The 16,129-nt window shown below is 38.0% G+C and overlaps 1 protein-coding gene across 2 annotated transcripts in view; it reads right to left on the bottom strand.

Annotated features, from left to right (window-relative positions):
- LOC129534673 (putative uncharacterized protein encoded by LINC00575) overlaps positions 1-14,269 on the bottom strand; it is a 403,213-nt gene extending 388,944 nt beyond the window's left edge. Inside the window, exons 1-2 of one of the 2 annotated variants that reach the window (XR_010134756.1) lie at positions 13,662-14,269; positions 12,761-12,905 (exon numbers count right to left, since the gene is read on the bottom strand). The gene's annotated coding sequence lies outside the window, so the exon portion shown is untranslated. Of the gene's footprint in view, positions 1-12,760; positions 12,906-13,537 lie in introns of both variants that reach the window. The other variant, XR_010134755.1, reaches the window with a different exon arrangement.
- Positions 14,270-16,129: the final 1,860 nt, after the last annotated feature.

Below are 16,129 nucleotides of genomic sequence, written 5' to 3'. Positions count from 1 at the left end.
AACAATAGAAAAAACGGAAAGAATCAAGAGCTTGAAGAGTCATGAAATAAAATCAGCAATGTATTTTGAAGAAATTCCTCTTAGAGAGTTCTGTGAAAAGACTGCATGGAAGTTGGTGGCTGGAATCAAATTTCAAAGCCCAAAAGTCACAAAATACAGATTTGGGTTGAATCTGAATCAGAAAAAAAAAAAAATTTCAGATAAACACTACTTGCAACTACTCAAAGTGAGGTGAAAGCAATGCGCAGCTGGATATTGACCAGTGAAAGAAGCAAAAAGGAAGTCAAGGTGGGTGAATAAACATTTGGCTATAACAGAAACAAGGGTGTATTGTGAAACACATGTGGCAAGGTCAGCCAGGTAGGAAGAAGATAAACGAAGCCCTCCTACTAAGCTTTATACAGCTAATCGTTTAAATATTATATAAGTAATGGTAATAAAATATTAATGTTTATTTCTCCCTTTCTACATACCAGAAACTGTGCAAGGTGATTAATATGAAATTATTTTTAAGAGATGAAAACTAACTTTAATCACCCCACTGAAACTGAAAGACAATAATTTGTAGCAATTCATGATGCAAGAGAAACCTGTGCACTAGGGGATAAACTGCTTGTTGTGACCACGCTGGGTGTGCCTGCCTATCAGACACCCGATCTTGCAAGACTGTCATTAAAAGTCTCACTTTCACTGTTCTTTAAGTCCATTCTTTCAGTTTGGATGGGTGATTTTGTTTCTCACAATATATATGCTCTCAACTCTGGCAAACTCTATATTCATTATGCACAAAATCCCTGCTCTTATCTTAGATACATTTAAGCTATCACTTCTTAGCAGCCAAACATAAGTCAGGAATGTAAAAAACAAATTAGTTTAGATTGAACTAACTAGTCATGAATTGACATTAATTAAATTACTTAGTTTTGTATCATCTTAGCAAAACCATGGGGAGTAATGCAGTTAAACACAGCAAGAGAATAAGCTATGATTGAAATGGATAATAAGTATCATCATCTATAACCAACGAAAATTGTCTGCAGCAATTATGACCAGCTTTTCGTCACAAAATTAACCTTTTAAAGGCCTTGCCCGACTGGGTCCTCCGGATCTAATTCTGAATATTTTCTCATTTGATCCCTGGGCCTCTGCAGAAATGCACAGGGAGTCTCTTTTTCTTGTTGGATCTCGAATGCTTTCGAGACATTCTGTGTCCTAAGAGTGGACTCTTTAATTCCTCTAATTATTATTAGCTCCTTAAGATCTTGCATTTAGACCCGATCTCTGGGGTTATTGTTATCCCAACTGGGATTTGCATTTGGGAATTTCTGCTCAGCTGGCAGGACTCTTTGCCCCAGAAGATGCTATCTCCCTCAAATGGTCATGGCTGCCCTATTATAATCATTCCCCTCTCTCCCCGAGTAAACAGAACATTTATGATTGACATTGTCTCAGCCCAAGTATAAAAATTGGGTCCTAAAAATTGATGTAGCTGCTAAACTGAGGGGTTTTTCCAAGAGTGGCCTCATTTTGTTTTTAAAATTCCTAACCTTGGTACTTGTTAAAGGCACACTCACAAATCCAACTTCTCCCTGCCCCATAGGGACTTCTCTAAGAGCGTACATGTTAGACAGCTACTGTTTAGAAGGAATAGGGAAATTCTCAATGTCCTTCTTACATTGTTTTAATTCTTTCCTCAAGTTTGGATAAGTATTTAAGGCAAGACTGGGTTTAGCTCCTTCATGACCCCCAGATTCCTTTTCCTCCGGCCTTCCTGTTGCCCCCTGATCTACCTGTCCTCTACTTTGTGAGATGTATGTGCAGTGAGGGGGTACCATGTTAGGGGATCCCAGGGCTTTTCACTGGACAAGCACTCCTTACTCTGCTTTTTCTTCCTCTTTAAGGGGGAATATGGGGCTAGTTCATTAATCCAACAAACCAACAAAGAGCATAACCCATCTCCTCTTGTGAGAATGGAGTTTTATCATTGACATAGAGAATTAAAGCTTCGCACACCCAATCTTCATCTGAGCCAAACTTAGGCCAAAAGACCAAAGGCTGATAAATGGGCTTTCTGAGTTAGATAAAAAAGCAATACTTCATCATCTTTTGATTTTCCTTGTCCCTGGTTTGAGGATTATATCTTCAAACCTGCAACATTCTCCCCAACAGACTATCTGGGAGAATGTCAGAGGGGGTCTTTTTACTTAACCTCTTTCATTTGTTCCTTAGGCCTAAAATTTCTGTTTCCCATTTTCGGTTAGTCTGTGTGTCTGAGCTTTTCCCTGTGTACTCAACCCCCCCACTGGAGGTTTCTTACACATCCTGAGACCTCTGAAAATGACCAACCACCAAGGCAGTACTTAGAATCCACTTTTCTTACCTTGGCTCATGCACTAGGTTGCCTGGTTGCCACAGTGCCTGCTTTTCTCCGTGTGTCACTTCTGCTGCCTCCTGAATAAAAGTTTCAGGTTTGGCCAAGGCTTCTGCAGGGAGCTAGGATACCCGGAGAGGGTGGGTCACTTAAATCTGGTAGAACGCATCTCCCCTCTTGGCTGGAGTCTCACTCCACGCAGGCACAGAGATCCTCATAAGGGCCACCAGGTTGTGAGAAACAAACTCACCAGTCCAAGCCCAAAGAAGGGACTCAGAGACCCAGAGAACAGTGAAAGTGAGACTTTTTTTTTTTCTTTTTCTTTTTTTCTTTTTTTTTTTTTTTTTTTGACAGAGTCTCACTTTGTCACCAGGCTGGAGTGCAGTGGTAGAATCCTGGCTCATTGCAACCTCCACCTCCCAGGTTCAAGCGATTCTCCTGCCTCAGCCTCCCGAGAAGCTCGGACTACAGGCGCGTGCCACCATGCCCAGTTAATCTTTGTATTTTCAGTAGAGACAGGTTTCACCATGTTGGCCAAGATTCTCTCTATCTCCTGACGTCATGATCCTCCTGCCTCAGCCTCCCAAAGTGCTGGAATTACAGGCATGAGCCACCGCACGTGGCCAAAAAATAAGACTTTTAATGACGGTCTTGCAAGATAGGGTGTCTGATAGGCAGGAACACCCAGCACAGTCACAACAAGCAATTTATTCCCTAGTGCAGAGGTCTCTCCCCCTTTCCTCATAGGCTGGGTACTATGGGGTCACAATCTTCCTGGACATCGCCTGTTGATTATTGAGTAGGGGCTTTAGGTGTTTTCTTTAGGGTTGTCTTGCTGCATTTTGTTGCAGCCCACAATGCATTTCAATCCTAGTTAGATTACGAGCTCTTTAAGTATTTGACTTATGATCTAAGCAGCTGGGCAGGCTGATAAGAACAGACAAAGTGAGCTATTTTGCAGGCTAGTAAACTTTCATTTTAGACTAAACTTTTTTGGTTTGGGTGAAGACAACTAAGGCAGGAAGAAGGGAGTGAAAAGAGGGAGGCTGACAAGCAGGTGTCAGCTGTCTAAGCAGGGGCCTAGTATATCCTGTTTCTTCTGTAGTTTGCTGACCTAAGCTGATTCAAGGCACTTTGTCTTGGAAATGGGCCACTATATACATTATTTTCTTCATAAATACAGAGACTTTTTACCTATCAGTTAACCAACTCAGTTCACATAACCTGTTTGTGAATATAAAAGACTTTCATCCTCAGCTATTTAAATACGTGTAGCTGTGCATATTTGAGTTGTAGTCTGCAACCCATAGCCATTTTCCCTTACTTCACTTTATTTGCTGTGATAACAAGAGTTCCTTCATGACTATATGCTCTGTTGTTGTTATTTTCCCTTTTTAAGGAATAAACTTTATCTGCAGATGAGAATAGTGAATCAGAAACTAGAGTTTATTAATCTTATATTTCACTGAGTCACTTGTATAATGCATATCTTGAAAGTTATTATATATGTTTATTTATTTGTATAATATATATAACAATGCCTTACAATAATGTTGGGAAACAAGTTTTCTTCTTCATCTTTTTACCAGAGATTATTTTTTAAGTGAATTCTACATAATTTGTTTATACAGCAAGAGGGCAAAATAAAATATTTCTTGAAGCCACGTAATTATAGAGAATAGATTTCAAGGTAGGCAGCACATAAGAATCAAAATAAACTATGTGGCTTATATCATTTGGGAGATAGCTCATTTCTCTCTCTCAAGTACCTTATTTTAACATCAGAGATCCTTTGTATTTCAGTTATTTACATTGTAAATTTCCTGCTTTCAACCAAGAGGAACAAAAAATACAGGATGACATCTCAAAATACTTCCTTAAAGTTTATGCTTAGCAGAACCCTTTGTCCTGAGGTCAACTAAAAATAATTGTTGATAAAAAGAAGGAACTGAGGCTAAGGTCAACATTCACTAAATTAGTGATTTTGGCTTTTAGGATTATCTGAATGCTTTCTGAATTATCTTTCTTTCTTTCTGTCTTTCTTTCTTTCCTTTCTTTCTTCCATCCTTTATTTCATTTTTCTTTTTTGAAAATGGCTTTGATGGACCTCTGAATATGGTCAGTTTCTGCCATTGGTATCTCAAGTATGGCCAAAGCTTCATGTTGAAAGACAAGGTAAAACAAAGAGAAAAAATGACCTGCACAATTAAGAGAAGAGATTTGAATTTCTGAGAATAGACCAAGAGGGAGGAGAGATGAGCTCAGTAGAACCAAAATAAGTCCCTGAAATACGTTGAGATAAGAGGGGTATTCTAAGGGATATGACAAATGACAAATGGCTTCTTTGGAGTAAAAAAAAAAATTGCTAAGAATAGTGGTTAAAGATTAATTTAAATACTGTTTTCTGGAACTCTTTTATCGCCAAAACTTCAATAATATTCTGCCAGACATGACAACCTTGGGAATATACTGTGGAAAATAAGAATGTGTTGGGATACATGAGTGCAGAGGCACTAAACAACTTATTGTTCTGAACTATCTTTCTAAGGATGTTCGTATAGCTCATAGCCTTGAAGACAGAAATAATGTCTCTCTCTATGTAGAGGGCAGGTTTGTTTGCTGTTTGGTGTAATAAAGACAATGCTGCTCTCTGGGGGCAAATATTCTCTTCTTTTCTTACAGTGTATTGAAGAGTTTGGGATTTTCTAAACTCAGGGTTCTTTTCTATAATCCACTCTATTTGTTATGTGGCATTATAGGAATCAAAGCTTAGGAAAATGACAAAATGTTGATTATCTGGCCACGACATTGGTAAGGGATAATGCTTTGTAAGGGATAATGCTTTGTCATTTGTCTCTGACCCAGGAGTCTTGTGTTGCCTGTTAGAGTTCATGAAACTGTGGCAAGCTAACCTGTTAGTTTGCAAATAGGGTAAATTCTAAATCTCTTCACAGCCCTATACAAGGGTGGTGTTCAACATGGGACGCAATTGGCCAATAAGACATGACAGCAAGTAGCAGGTGCTCAGAGTTACAGCTAAGATAGAGGAGGAGGGAAACAATGACTGACATATATGAAATGTGACCTCTACTCCATGTTACTCAAGTGCCAAAGATATTAAGGAGGATACCAAAAGGATCCCTCATGTAAGTGTTGTGGATGTGGATATATTCTATTTGGATCTTAAAGGAAAAGGTGGACTGAATAAATTAAGAGGGGTAGGAAATATTGGAAAAATCACATCTACATCTTTCTTCCCTACCTAATTGTTTATTTTTCAGCAGCAATGATTATTTCAAATATCTATTTGGCTATAAGAAAGAATTTTGGCTGAAAACTTTCATTATGACAACATATGCTGCTTTGAACAAATTACATTACTATGTAATTAAAGAGAACATTTCCAAATCTTAATACATATTTGTCATATTTCATTATTTAATAGATTACTTTCTCCAGAATAAATACTGGAGTGTAGTATAGATAATACCTATATTAATGAGAACTAACCACAATTATAAAAATATAATTATGGATCATAGTTTTTCTAATTTTACAAGTTTGGAATTTGTGGTGACTTGAAAAAGGGTGTGAACCAAGGTTTACATTGGTCATGATAATCATAAAGAGTTGGTAAGAAATCAGCATTGAAATAAAAGTTAAGAAATGTCATTTCTTACAAAACAAGTTCCAGACATCAAGGAAATATTTTGGATATTGCAAATTCAAAAATATTCCTGCAGTAGGAATTGAAACTTGATTTTATGGGTTGATAGCTTAATATGCTGCTTCATGAATCATTTCTATCTACTAATAAATAAAGACATTTAATAAAACATATTAAGTTAATCTGAGTAATTGTATGAATTTAAAGTGAACAAAGCTGCCATTCATTGGATGCTTTTTGGAATTCAATATTTTCATTCATTTGAACCAAAGTTCTAACAGTTATCTTTCCTAGCAAGCCTCTATAAATATTTTCAGATTTGAAGCATCTTTATTTTTAGTATAATGATCACTCTCAACTTTTGTCCCCTGTTTTTCAAATGAACTCCCAGGTAACAGCACATCTGGAAATCAAGAAAACAGTAAGCTATCATCTATTAGCATTCTGTGAAGGTTTCATTTCCATTATAGTCATCAAAAAATTCACCCATTAATATCTTCCTTTGGTTACCAAATGAGTCTCTCAGAATAATAGCTTCTGGAAGTAGTGTTCAGCTTTTCTACTTATTACATCTAACTTGATGTGATAGGAGTGCAAGGGATGTTCCTTGGTGGCATTCATTTATTTTCTCAGAACACAATCCTTTTGATGTGAATTTGATTAGAATTAATAAGTGTTACTCAGCTTTTTAAATTCTCTTTAAGAAATCAAAAAAGACAATGGTTGCTTAACTTATGTTTTTTGGGGTTTTTTGTTTGTTTCCTAGGAGCTATAAGATAAGATGGCTAATCACCTACCCCTTAAAGCCTTCAGTAAAATTGATTATTATTAGTGTCATCTACCACACAGGGGTAACCAGATAAGGCTGCAAGAGACCTATTCACAGCACAACAATGTGCACTTTGTCACCCAGTGGAATGGGAAGCTCTAAGGCTATTCTATTCAAAATATTGGGGAATACTTTGCTTTTGATGTATGCATTTCCTTAAATCTCTGAAATAAATTAATCTAAAAGCAAACTCCACATTATTCCTTCTTTTAATTTCAGCATTTTTCTTATTTAATAGCATTATCTGGAAACAAATAAATCACATACATGAAATATTATCCACTCCTTTAGTTTGGTTAATACCATCTTACTAAGGAAATGTTGGTAGTATAATTGGTAGAATAAACACATACACATATACAAAGACTTACTATGGGAGATGTTAATGTATACAATTTTTTAAAAAACCAGGACGAAGTGGCAAATCTACTGGAGGATTACTAAGTTTACATAATAGTAACTAACCCTAAATAAATATTGCTTTAAATCATGAATCTTCATGAATATCTAGCCAAAATAGGTATGACACAAAAAGGAATATAAAATGCTAATTCCAAGCCAATAATTAGGCTTTTAATTCATTCTATCTTATGGATTAAGTTCCAAATTTCTGTATATTGTCTTTCGTCAACAGAAAAAACCTTGTTTCAACCAGTGTTAAATGCCACAGATTCCAGTCAATACATGAACTCACCAAATTTACTGGTCTCTTATCATTCTAATTCTAATTCTATATTATAAATATATACATACACAATTCTATCTTATCAATTGTCCCCCATGCCAGCATTTAAGAAGCAGGTGATTGAGGGAAGAAAGCGAGAACCACGGTAGAGCAAGAAATGTAGAGAAGGGATCAGGAATTGAGGGACCTATGAATAAAATTAAAATGAACTATAAATAAATGTGGGTATTCTAAAATATCTATGGCAATATTGTTAATATTTATGAATGTTATATAGTTATATAAATATATGCAATTATGAAGTTCCTAAAAGTATTTTCATGACAGCCTAGTGTGGTAGCTCATGCCTGTAATCCCAGCACTTTGAGAGGTTGAAGTGGATGGATCACTTCAGGTCAGGAGTTTGAGACCAGCCTAGCCGACACGGTGAAACCCCATCTCTACTAAAAAGACAAAAATTAGCCAGGCTTGGGAGGCAGGTGCCTGTAAACTCAGCTACTGGGGAAGCTGAGGCATGAGAATTGCTTGAACTCGGGAGGCAGAGGCTGCAGTGAGCCGATATCATGCCACTGTACTCCAGCCTGGGTGACAGAGTGAGACTCTGTCTCTCCCAAATAAAAGGAACATTTTTATAACAATTTATTCACTAAAAGATAAATTTTACCTAATGTGTTAATGTTCTCTTTTAGATAAATATATCGATAATATTGTAATATATAATAAAAATATATTCAATATATTTATAAAGACTATATTGACAAGAATTCTCTATATCCAAAAACATGTTCCTCTGCTCTACAATCTCTCTTTTTCTCCCTTCCTTGGTCTCTAGACGCAGCAACATGGATAGGAATCAGAAGCACCTTAAAAACTTTTGAAGATTTTATGTAGAAAAAAGGAAAACTGGTCAACTAAAACTAAAATATTTAAAAGAAACAAGTGAACTGGTCATTGGGTGAATTGACTTTTGGCTAATTGAACTAGAGCCCAGTTCTGCTTAAGCCTGGATCTTCTAAAGAGATGATAGCCAATACTTCATTTGAAGCTAGCTGGAGCCTAGCCATGATAAGTTTACATAGAAAATGGTCTTCCCATCTGTTCCCTATTACACTGTGTCTCAAACATAATCCTCATTTGTATCAGTTTAGCTGTTCAATCTACTTTTCTGCCCAGTTTCTTTCTTGTTATCAACATTTTCAGAAACCCACCACCCCCTAAGAAATCATGTACATCTAAATCAAATAAACAGAATGCACCCATTAAGCATACAGATCTTTGTTTAGAGATTTAAAATTTGTTTTGTTTAACATTTAAACTTTTCCCATAAGTCATGTTCTATTCCCAGGTTGCTGAATATTTGCTTCTTAATGGCCCATTTCATTATTCTGCAGAAATTCTGCTGAATCTTCATTGCACATAATATTTTATTATAGCCATTTGCACATTTATATATATCCATCTTCATTTCTTCATCTCTGAAATTAATGATCAGTACACTGTATCCAATTGCTCTAAAATAAATCCTGTGGGATTCCATTAAAGCAGCTCCTTTTAAACTTAAATACACTATATTAATAAAAACATATCATTTTGATTCTTCAACTAATTTGCATTTGTATTATATTTTTCCCCAAGATTTTAGGTGACATATATTTTTTAAAGTGCTTGAAAGTGTAATAGCCCATGTATGTCTGTTATAAGAAAAAACCCAGTATGCAGATCAGGGTTTTTTTACAGCACAACCATGATGTTCACAATAGCGAAAAAAATAAACAAAGCATTTCTACATTATAAATAAGTTCTGCATTTTCACCTAAAATATATTTTATCAATAAATATATGAAATTCATAACTTTAAATATTTCTACTATTCTAATAGTTAAATTTTAAAGCACAACTTGATATGTCACAGTTTTAATATTGTGTTTTATAAGGTACTTGAAATGTCTATATATCATCAAAGTAGCATAAATATCTTATCAAATCAGAGGACTTAGAACAACTGTTTGCAAGAAAACGTTACAGAATTTCTTTATCAGAATTATTCAAACTGGACTCCCATTCATTCTTGTGCTTCATTTTTAACAGACTTAAGAGTCAGTGCTTTAAAAAGATCCTGTATTAATGAAATTTTGTTCTAATTAAATAAGTCATTTGTATTTATAAATATTAATAGTTTCTCTATTTAAATTTAATGCCCTTTGGATTGTTAAGTGCACCACGCACCACATCTGTTCACTTTCCAATGTGATAAGTTGCCAGCTTATATTAAAACAATACAAATGGAGTAATACCAGGAAAGGGCATGTGGGGAGGAAAGCAGTAGATATAATTACTTTCATGTAATTTTTAAATCTCTTTGTCAAATGCCTCCTGGAAATTTTGTAGAGATACTTCTTTTCACCTGGGGAACTATTGTTGGACCATATGTTCATCATGATATGGTGTAAGTCTCTGCTCATAATAACAGAGGCAGAGAGAAAACCACAGACAGGAATAAGAACAAGACCTAAGGCAGGTCTGAACCTACAAATGTAAGATGCTAGGCAGGCTTCCCTCCTCACCAATATTCTTTAAATATTTTGTTCAATCTTTGTTAATGGGAGCAAGTAGAAAACTGATTTTCCATTTATTACAACTATATACTTCTTTATATTCAAAATAACAGTTGTGTCATATGTACTGAATGCAATATTCCATTTTAACTTACTATATATTTGGAATTAGGTTTCCATAATTGTTTTCCATTGTTCATAAAGTGGATGGCATAGTCACTGAGGCTCATGGTTTACATGAATAGGCATTTACTTGCTTTCAAACTTCTAGAATGGTCAGAATTATGAAATTAAAAAAATAGAATGGCCAATTAAATTTGAATTTCTCAATAAACAGAAAATAATGTTTTGTAGTGGTAAATCCTAACTATTGCCCATCCCATATTTTAATATAAGTATTATATGTCTTAATTTTTGAGACATATTTAGACTTTAGATTCATTGTCTCAAATTCAGATTTAACTGGATATTGTTTTTTTTTTAATTTTTCTGGCAACCCCGTCATGCACACTTTTGAACTAAAGAACTCAATTTTAGTTAAACTATGATAGCCAAACGTGATTATGCCCAAAACTCTTCATGAAATATACATTTTTAAAAGGACGAGTTTCCTGGGCAAAGAATGCTTCTGAGTAGATGCAGCTGGAGTGTCGAGGCTGTTATGTATTCTAGACAGGAGGTGAAGGAGACTCGCACTAAGAAGATAAAAGAAAAGCTAGAGGAAAGCTGATAGAATTATAGAATATGAAAGTGATAAAATCAATAGGGAAGGCTATATGTCTAAACTAAAGGAAGCTAAAGCTTTAGGGTGCTAATGTAACAAGGCTGTTTTCTGGAAAAAAACTGGCAGTATCTAACCAGTCCACCTGCATCACTCTAGCCCCCTACTGTCAGTTTTCACATAGCAGCCAAAAGCAAATATGATTTTGTCACTTCCAAGGTTAAAATCCTTCAGTGGCTTCCTATTGTTGTTAGGACACACGAAGATCACTTCTTACAGTGTCCTTGTCTCATTCCCCAGCTACACCTACTACTCTGCTAGCCTTCCAGCCACACTGGCTCCCTTTGTCCCTCAGATATGGTATGGGTCCCTCTGCAGTAGGGCTCCAAATGGGTATAGGGATCTGTTCTCCATACTCCCATTCATTCTTCCAGTCTAATGTTGCATCACTTCCTGTCAGAGGCCATTCCTGACTTCCCTGACTTTATGAAATCCCTCTATTATGTGCTGTCAGCAAACTGGCTGCCTTTCCTCTGTACCACCTGTCAGAGTTGAATTTTCATGTTTATAAAGTTTTTAACAGAAAATATCAAAGATATACACAAATAGAAGAGCATGATGAAGCCTCATTTACCCATCTGAGATCCAGTGCTGTGGTCTGAGTGTGTCCCCTCAAATTTATATGTTGAAATCCTAATACCTCAAGGTGATGATATTAGGAGGTGGCCTCTGGAAATTGATTAGATCATCAGGGCCTAGTAAACAGAACTAGTGCCCTTATAAAGAAGGCCTTAGAGAACTCTTTTGCCCTTTACGCTACGTAAAGACACACTGAAGAGATGACTGTCTATAAACCAGGGCTTTCATCAGAAACCAAATCTACCAGCACCTTGATTTTGGGCTTTCCACTCAGCCTCCAGAACTGTGAGAAGAAAATTCTCATTGTTTCTAAGCCACCTAGTTCATGGTATTTTGTGACAGCAGCATGAAAGGTCTAAGACATCACTGTGGTCTTAATGTTGTGTCCTCCCCAGACTTATATGTTGAAATCTTAACCACCAAGGTAATGGTATCAAGAGGCAGGGCCTTTAGAAGGTGCCTAGGTCCTGAGGCTGAAGCCCTCGCGATTGAGATTAGTGTCTTTATACAAGAGATCACAGAGAACTAGGTAGTTCCTTCCACCATGTGAGGACACAGTGAGAAGGTACCATGGATGATGAAGTTGGCCCTCATCAGACACTGAATCTGCTAGTGCCTCCATCTAGGACTTTCCACCTCAAAAATGTGAGAAATAAAGTTTTATTGTTTATAAGCCACACAGTTTATGGTATTTTGCTATACCAGCTCTAATGGACTAATAACGAAAAACCAGCAATTCACGGTAGTCTTATTTCATTATGCAATCACCCATTCCCCATCCAGATTATTTTGAGACAATTCCCTTTTCATCTCAAATAATTCAACATGTATCTCTAAAAGATAGATACCCTTTTTAAAAAATTTATATCAGAGCTGAAATTTTAAATATATTTGCATGACTATTTGGATTTTTGGATTAATGCCAGTTCCCCCCACTGGATGGCAAATTTCAAGAGGATTGAGATCGCATTTGTCTTTAATTCTCATCGTATCACAACATCTAATAAAATTTTGAGAACATAATGTTTTTTCAGCGTATGAAGAGATGTTTATTAAATTTTTTTATATTTGTTGCTTTATCTTATTCTTTTTAGTCTACATTTTTCATTTATATTATTTCTATTTTTATTATATTTTGCATCTAGAACAGGAATTACTAATATAGAGCAGTGTCAGTTAGTACCTCAGAGGGTTTATTAGCATGCCAGACAAATTTGCCAGTGCTGATCAAATTGTAGCTTAAAAATTTTCCACAAGAGAAGGGTGATAGATGAACATGTAATACAATGTTACCTGAGATGCAGTGGAGTTCAGGAAGACGGTTTCCTCAAGTGCTGAAATAACATATAAAATTTGTGGAGTTCAGGAAGACGGTTTCCTCAAGTGCTGAAATAACATATAAAATCTGTGGAGTTCAGGAAGACGGTTTCCTCAAATGCTGAAATAACATACAAAATTTGTGGAGTGAATAAACAAAACACAACCTAACAAAATAGAATAAAAACGTAATGTCCTACACATCATTAATAATTACTTCATAATTTCCAATAGAGACCACGGTTTAACAAGAGCTTTTATGAAAGAGAATGAAGTGTTTTCTCTACATGTGCTTCACTAAAATGTAAAAGCCCACTGCTCACTCCTTGTTTACCTGCAACTGAAGCCTTGTACTCAGTAGACATTCATTAAATACTTGCTGAATGCACAAGTGAATTAATAAGTGAAGTGTCAGTTCTAGCTGCTACAAGACATCATCTAAAGCTTAGGCTGCATTAATAGAATTACAGGCAATAGAACAAGGGAGGAGACAGTCTTTTTCTGCTCTCTATAGCCAAACCACAGCTATAATAAGATTGAGTCGAGTTCTGAATAACAAACTTAAAATGAATTTATAATGCTAGACTATTCAGAGTTCAAGCACAAGGCAGGAAAACCCTGGCCAAAGGTATTACAGGGTGATTAAGAACTTGGGATAAATTATCAGACTAGAAATTTTAAAGATTCCTTCAACTCTTAATCTTTTAAAGATTTTTAAAGATAATGTCAAAAGGGAAACATGTACTTAAATACCTCACAAACCAAATGGCAACGCGGAAAAGACAGTGCCTCATGAAGCCAAGATTAGCTATGTTAAACTACAATACTGTAATTGAGAGGTGACATCGTGCTAGCAGCCCTCGCTCGCTCTCAGCACCTCTTTAGGCCACAGCGTCCACTCTGGCAGTGCTTGAGGAGCCCCTCAGCCCGCTGCTGCGCTGTGGGAGCCCCCTTCTGGGCTGGCTGAGGCCGGAGCCGGCTCCCTCTGCTTGCAGGGAGGTGTGGAGGGAGAGGCACGGGCGGGAGCTGGGGCTGCGCGCCGCGCTCGCGAGCCAGCGCCAGTTCCGGGTGGGCGCAGGCTCAGCGGGGCTTAGCACCGGGGCCAGCAGCTGTGGAGGGTGCGCCGGGTCCCTCAGCACTGCCAGCCCGCCCGCGCCGCGCTTTAATTCTCAACAGGCCTCAGCCGCCTACCCCCAGGGGAGGGCTCAGGACCTGCAGCCCGCCATGCCCAAGCCCCGCCCCCCGCCACTGCGGTGGGCTCCCGGGCAGCCGGGCCTCCGTGACGTGCGCCGCCCCCTATTTGGCAGCACCCGGTTCCACTGACCGCCCAAGGGCTGAGGAGTGCGGGAACGCGCGCGCGCGCGGGACTGGCGGGCAGCTCCGCCCGCGTCCCCGCGGCGGGATCCACTACGTGAAGCCAGCTGGGCTCCTGAGTCAGGTAAGGACTTGAAGAACTTTTATGTCTAGCTGGATGATTCTAAATGCACCGATCAGCACTCTGGGTCTAGCTCAGGGTTTAAGGATGCACCAACCAGCACTCTGTATCTAGCTAATCTGGTGGGGACTTGGAGAACCTTTATGTCTAGCTAAAGGATTGTAAACACACCAATCAGCACTCTGGGTCTAGCTCAAGGTTTCTAAACGCACCAATCAGCACCCTGTATCTAGCTCAAAGTTTGTAAACGCACCAATCAGTGCTCTGTGTCTAGTTAATTTTGTGGGGACTTGGAGAACTTTTACATCTAGCTAGAGGATTGTAAATACACCAGTCAGCACTCTGTGTCTAGTTCAAGGATTGTAAACGCACCAGTCGGCACCATATCAAAACAGACCAATCAGCTCTCTGTAAAGTGGACCAATCAGCTCTCTGTAAAATTGGACAATCAGCAGGATGTGGGTGGGGTTAGATAAGGGAATAAAAGCACGCTGCCCGAGCTAGTGGCGGCAACCTGCACTGGTCCTCTTCCACGTTGTGGATGCTTTGTTCTTTCCTTCTTTGCAATAAATCTTGCTGCTTCTCACTCTTGGAGTCTGCACTGCCTTTATGAACTGTAACACTCACTGTGAAGGTCTGCAGCTTCACTCCTGAGGCCAGTGGGACCAGGAACTCACCAGGAGGAATGAGCAACTCCGGATGCACCGCCTTGGGAGCTGTAACACTCACCGCAAAAGTCTGCAGCTTCACTCCTGAAGCCAGCGCGACCACGAACCCACCAGAAGGAAGAAACTCCGAGCACGTCCGAACATCAGAAAGAACAAACTCAGGACACACCATCTTTAAGAACTGTAACACTCACTGTGAAGATCCGCAGCTTCATTCTTGAAGTCAGTGAGACCAAGAACCCACCAATTTCGGACACATAATGATGCAATTTTATTTTATTTTCACATGTACTTTTTAGAAAGAAATTTAGACTCTTACAGATAATTGTGATTAATAAAAAGAGAAATAAAAACAAGAAAATTTCAAATGTAAATAGAAGAGGGATTTTAACATTTAACAGGTAATCTAGTTTTTTGTTTTTTGTTTTTTTTTTTTTTGAGACAGAGTCTCACTCTGTCACCCACGCTGGAGTGCAATGGCATGATCTCGGCTCACTGCAAGCTCCGCCTCCTGGGTTCACGCCATTCTGCCTCAGCCTCGCGAGTAGCTGGGACTACAGGCACCTGCCACCACTCCCGGCTAATTTTTTTTTTTTTTTTTTTTTGTATTTTTTTAGTAGAGACAGGATTTCACCGTGTTAGCCAGCATGGTCTTGATCTCCCGACCTCATAATCCACCTGCCTTGGTCTCCAAGAGTGCTGGGATTACAGGCTTGAGCCACGGCGACCGGCCTAGATTAATTCTTTATGAAAGTTCATGAAAGTGTCTTTTTAGCCTCTCACTGAACACTTGCAGGACTGAGAAATACATTCTCGAAAGAGGTAACAATCCATTTTGAGATGTGTTCTAGTTATTGGAAATTATTTTATCTTAAGTTAAATTTTTCTTCCCCATCATTTCCACCTTTTACTCTAGTCCTGTCCTCCAGAACTTCTCAAAATGAATCCAGACTTTCCTACACATATGAATCTTTAAATAATCAAAAAGAGTTATCAAGTTCCTCATACTTTTCTTCTCCAAATGAAACATTCTCAGCTCTTGCAGGTAGCTTCTCATGTCGTGATTTACAGTGAGCAGCAATGTTCTCACTGTTTGTACTAGAACATTCTTCAATATGATTAAAAGACCTCCAAAAGTGAGCTTTCCAGAAGAAAACACAGTACCCTAGTGAGGTCTTCCCAGTGCAGAGTAGAGAAGCCCCATCCTAACCTCACTTCTATTAATGCAAGAACACAGGACAC

Source organism: Gorilla gorilla, chromosome 6 (genome assembly GCF_029281585.2).
Source record: "Gorilla gorilla gorilla isolate KB3781 chromosome 6, NHGRI_mGorGor1-v2.1_pri, whole genome shotgun sequence".
Classification (NCBI taxonomy): domain Eukaryota; kingdom Metazoa; phylum Chordata; class Mammalia; order Primates; family Hominidae; genus Gorilla; species Gorilla gorilla.
The sequence above is the reverse complement of the archived record's forward strand: the minus strand, read 5'-3'. Positions and strand labels throughout refer to the sequence as shown.